This window comes from Cnephaeus nilssonii (assembly GCF_951640355.1).
Source record: "Cnephaeus nilssonii genome assembly, chromosome: 8".
In the NCBI taxonomy this organism is placed as follows: Eukaryota; Metazoa; Chordata; class Mammalia; order Chiroptera; family Vespertilionidae; genus Cnephaeus; species Cnephaeus nilssonii.
Window position 1 is genome coordinate 38,516,862 of NC_137079.1, and position 6,073 is coordinate 38,522,934.

Consider the following 6,073-nt stretch of genomic DNA (forward strand, 5'->3'; position numbering starts at 1 on the left):
AAAATAAAAAGGAGTCCAAACTGGTTTGGCTCAGTGGATAGAGTGTCGGTCTGCGGACTGAAAGGTCCCAGGTTTGATTCTGGTCAAGGGTATGTACATTGGTTGTGGGCATATCCCCGGTAGGGGGTGTGCAGGAGGCAGCTGGTCGATGTTTCTCTCTCATCGATGTTTCTAGCTCTCTGTCCCTCTCCCTTCCTCTCTGTAAAAAATCAATAAAATATATTTAAAAATAATAATAATAAAATAAAAAATAAAAAGGATGCCCTGACCGGTTTGGCTCAGTGGATAGAGCGTCGGCCAGCAGACTGAAGGGTCACAGGTTTGTTTCAGGTCAAGGGCATGTACCTTGGTTGCAGGCACATCCCTGGTGGGAGGTATGCAGGTGGCAGCTGATCAATGTTTCTCTCTCATAGATGTTTCTAACTCTCTATCCCTCCCTCTTCCTCTCTGTAAAAAAATCAATAAAATATATTTTTAAAAAATAAAAAGGATGGAAATAAGAAATATTGGCTTAAGGGCATTGAAATTTTATACTGAGCAGACAGGGAAAATTTCACTAAGATGATATGTAAGAACTGAAGTAGTGAGAGAACCAAAGAGATTTCTGAGGGGAAAATACTCCAGACAGAAGAATAGCAAGTGCAATTACCCAGAGGTAGAAGCATGCCAGATAATTTAAGGAATAGCAAAGAGATGAATATGACCAGAGAGAAAATTCCTGAAGGAGGTGGTTAGTGGGATTAGAGGTCAGAGTGGTAATGAGGACACATGGTGGCCACATCATGTAGGACATGGTAAGTCAGAGGACGGGGAATTTCACTCTGAGTGTAATGGGACTGGTCTCACAATGTTTTGAGGAGTAATTAGTTTTGTTTATTGCTCTGGTTGGCTGTGTTGAGAATAAATTTCAGGAGACAGGAGACTAGTTAGGAGATACAAAAGTAATCCTCGCAAGAGCTGGAAGAAGCATGGGAGTAGGAAATTGTAAAACCCTGGTTATTGTTTTCTGACAAATTGATTATGAAAAATTTCAAACCCAAGAAAAATTAAAAGAATTATTCAGTATTCTCACATGCACTCACCACCTTGATGCCACCATCAACAGCTTACTGTACCGGCTCTATTACATGCCCACCCATCCAATTTCTTCCATACATCCCATCAATCCATCTTAGTAATTGATGCATTTCAGAGTAAACTGCAGACATTCATACATTTTTTGCCTAAGTAATTCAGCATGCCTATCAACTTTAGTTCAATATATTTCAGTCTTTTTTACATTAAATTTGCATAAAATAGAGAACTCTTGAAAAAAACAGAGCATTCTCATGGCTCCCCCAAAACTATTCTCATGTCCCTTCCAAGTCAACCCTTTCTACACTCCAGAACCAACTGCTGTTCTGATATTTTTCCACCACTATTTTTGAAACCCATATTACTAGTAATGAAATGACAGCAATCACTCTTGTATAAGGTTTCTTAGCATGCTGGTAATATTCATCCATGTTGTATGTAACAGCAGTTCATTCATATTGATGCTTTTATAATTCATTGGCCTGACCTAACTCAGTAATTACAGAGAAATATAATTCCTTTCCAAACAGATTTTGTTACTGAAGCTAGTCTGTACAACTAGGCCATCATGTTTAAAATAGTTATACTGTGCTTAAAAATATATTGTTGAATCCTGGAGCAGCTGTCATTTGTGAAATAAGTAGCCTAGGGTTTGTAACATGATGAACTTGTATTCTTTTTGTGTTTTGAACAATAAGGATTATCACAAAATTTATTAAAATCATGGCTATGTATTCTCCTTCTGTGACCTAGTGATACTTATTTTCATAAAGTTCTTGAAAGAAGAGAATCTGGGTAACAGTAGGGCCTAGTATATGTATTGGTTTGCAAACTTGGGGGTTGCCCAGGTGAAAGCTGAACGTGGCTTCTATACTCAGAGGGTAAGGCAGACCAAAGAAAGAGGCAGGCCACTCCAGATTGGTAAGCAGCAAGTTTAATAAGCAAGGGAACATACTTATGAGGCTTGTCTTAGGTGGACACAAGATGAGGAGATCCCAGCACCTACCCATCAGAATCCTTAAAAGGTTACATAGAGGCCTGAGCGTCAGTCACATATTCAGTCCACATGGTCTCAACACCTTGCCCTCTCAAGGCTGTGTTCTTGAAAATGGCTCCCTCTGTGGGCAGAACATATATTCCAAGGACAGAGGGGGATTTTTTTTCTAGTTGTCTGTTTGCTCTAGTTGTCTATGCTTTCAATGGAGACCATAATTGACCAAAGGGCCTGCTGGTCAACTGGCAGTCACGTCTTCTCCAGGACCTCCCCCCACAGTATGAAAGGTCTTGTCTTTGCCCAGCTCTCCACTGACTCTACAAAGTGAAGTACAATAAACGGTTTGATACATCTTTGACTGTGAATGATAGAAAAGTATGCTTGAAGTAAGTCAACGCTTTTATTTAGAAGACTTTATATTATCATTCACAGCATTAATAGATTGAAGGAGAAATATGTTTCTCTCAATAGATGTAGAAAAAGTATATTTCTTAAAGTCATTCAACATTAGAAAAGAAAATGCTTAGTAAACTAGAAATAAAAATAACCTTAACTAAAAAAATTATCAACCAAAAAGCCAATAGCAAATATTATACACTAGTAAGCCCTGCGCACGAATCTGCGCGCCAGTAGCTCGCTGCCTCCCTCCTGTAGCTTTCTGCCTGCTGCCCCGCCCTCCTGTAGCTCCCCCCGCCCCCATAGCTTGCTGCCCTGCCCCCTCCTGTAGCTCTCTGTCCCCTGCTTGTGGCTCACTGCCCCACCCTCCTGCTGATTCGGTTGTTATGTGGTCGGTCATTACACCTCAGGACATAATGGATAATTAGCATATTCCTCTCTTATTATATAGAATAATGTTAATATTAGAAGCTATCCTTTTGAGATCCAGAACAACTTCTGTGTCCAATATCTCCAAGGTGACCAGCCAAGAAAGGCAAGGAAAAGAAAAAAAAAAAATGTGTAAGTTTGGAAAGGGAAAGAAAACTGTGATTTGTCCAGAGATCCAGTTATTATGTATGCAGAAAATCTATAAAGAACATATTACATTTTTAGAATTCTCAGGACTAAAGTTTTATAAGGTTTCTGGATGCAGAGACAATTACTAAGAGAATGAAATTACTAACTCCTATTGCAATAGCATGCAAAATAGAAAGTTGTCTAAGATTAGCTTCCTAGAAGCAGGGTCTGCGACAAGGATTCAGGGGCACATGATTCATTCAAGGGATACTTTCAGGAGAAAGGAAGTGAGGGTGGTAGGGGAGAATAAGAGAAGGAGCCAAGGAAAGATGTAGTTGGAGTCAAGCTTCAGCTGGGTGATACTGAGAACTCTAGAGATGAATTACACTAGAGTTGATCCACCTTTACATAGAAATGCCAGCTTGTCCATTTCTCATTGGTTTCAAACTGCCCGCTTCCCTGGGGTGGGAGTGGGGTTTTATCTTCCAGGGTGAGGCATCTCCCATTCTGAAAAAGGGGACAGTTATGAGACGTTAGCACTAATCCTAATAGCAATTGGAGAATAGACATCCTGACCTGGTAAAGAGCCTCTGGGGATGGCACCAATAGTAACCAACACTGTCCACCCCTTCGTAGTGCTAGTGAGATCTACTTGTTTCTCTCATTGTTTACTAGTATCCCACCCAGGCACAGGATTCTGGCTGGTCCCAACTTCTGGACAATTTACAAGAGGAAAATTAGCTCTATGAACAACATCCCCTACTCCTGGCCCCAAGTTGATAAGTGATGCTCATCACACCTCTTCCCTGTCACCCATTCTGGAACCCTTCTCCCCTCAGCTAGCGCTTTTGAGTGGGTTGTCTTGAGGAGTGCCCCATTCCATCAACCTTGAGGGGAACTTAAGATATTTTATATAATAAATGAGATATTCAAGGTTACTTTAAACTCAAATGTTTACTGCTGTCTGGGAGAAGCTTTTATTATTAAATAGTCAAAACTTGCATCACTTGATTACTGACTGATGGTCTTGAAACATGCCCTTTGTTTTCAGTAGTCCACCAGCTCCTTTGGGCCATCAGCTCAGCTGCTGCTCAGTACAATGAGACCTCTGTTTAGCTCCCAGCTTGAGTACCTAATTGATATTATTGTTTATCCCAGATTTCACAGTCTTCCTTTTATTTTTCTCCTAGAATTTAGCTTCCTCTGAAAATATAATCTAAAGTAGGCAGAATGGTGAGCCAAGAATTTTTTCAATTAACCTGTAAAGTATGCATAGTGGGAGAAGGCCACAGTTACCTGTACATCATATGATTTTCCAAGTCAAGTGTATCCTCTGGAGCCCCTCTCAGATCATTAGGCAGTTTATTTTCCCATTTGAGAAACCAACTGCATTTCTTGCCTCAATAAATTTCTGCCCGTTTTAATATCCATAGCTTCTGTTTAAGGTATTTATCATCTTTAAAAATAATTTGCTGTTGAAGGATATGCTAAGCCTATCTCCTATCTATGACTGATTTAAATGCAAATAGGAACTATGTGAAACATTAAATGGCCATCTGACAATCTTGCAAAGACCTCACATTTGACTCAGCAGATGGTCTTTTACCACCTAGTTGCACTCACACATTTTTCGTGCTTCAGATCACACAGCTACAACATAAGTGCAGGGGCTACTGGGATTCCTGAACTGCTCCAGGGTTTACTAGTAGATGAGGATGGAGGTGCATGGGACCTGTAGGAGAGGGAAGAGAGTGGGAAAATCCACTCTGGTCTATTAGGAAAGAAATGCTTGTGAGTAGGTATCAACCACTGGAACTGTGTTGCTTAAGGGGATACCTGTTAATATTAAGAGATATCCTCCATAGTTGCATATCTCACTTCGGAGATACTTAATCAGAGTTGTCCTGAAAATATTTAATATCACCCAGATGATCCTTATCAAGAAAACTTGGGAAACATTGCCTTAAGGAAAGAGTAAGATGTCTTATTTTTTCCAAAACCTTCCAATATTTAAATGGTGAATTAATGCTTTGTGGTTGCCTGGAAAGCCTTTTTATGAGAAGATGAAGACACCCAAGAGACACTCAATGTCATGCTCCCATCTGGGAGGTATAGAAATAAACTGTGTTAAACCTTGCCCAGGCCATCCATCATTAAATCCATCATTAAAATGCATCTATTCTTTCCACTGTATGGGAAAACATATTTGCCAATGATACATCTGATAAAGGGCTAATATTCAAATATAAAAGGAACTCATACAACTTAACAAAAGGAAGACAAACAATTCAATTGAAAATGGGCAAAGGATCTAAATATACACTTGTCCAAGGTGGACATACAGATGGTCAAGAGACATATGAAAAAATACTCAAAGTCACTGATCATCAGAGAGATGCAAACTGAAACAACAATGAGGTATCACCTCACACCTGTCAGAATGTCTACCATCAACAAATCCACAAATGACAAGTGCTGGTGAAGATGTGGAGAAAACTCTGTTACACTGCTGGTGGGAAATGTAGACTGGTGCAGCCATTATGGGAAACAGTATGGAGTTTCCTCAAAAAATTAAATATGGAACTGCTATTTAACCCAGTGATACCATTTCTAGAAATATATCCTATGAAACCTGAAACACCAATCAGAAAGGATGTATGCACACTTATGTTCATAGCAGTGCAACTTATAATAGCTAAGACTTGGAAACAGCCCAAGTTCCTGTCAGTAGATGAGTGAGTAAAAAAGCTGTGGTATATTTATACCATGGAATACTATGCAGCAGTGAAAAAGAAGGATTTCTTACCCTTTGAGACAGCATGGAGGTACCTGAAGAGTATTATGCTAAGTGAAATAAGCAAGTCAGAGAATGACAAGTATCACATGATCTCTCTCATATGTGGAATCTAATGAACAAACTAAACTAATGAACAAAATAGATTCAGAGACATAGAAGCATTGAACAGATTGTTGAATCTCAGAGGGAAGGTGGGGTTGGGTGGGGAGGTGGGTAGAGATCAACCAAAGAACTTGTATGTATAACCCATGGGC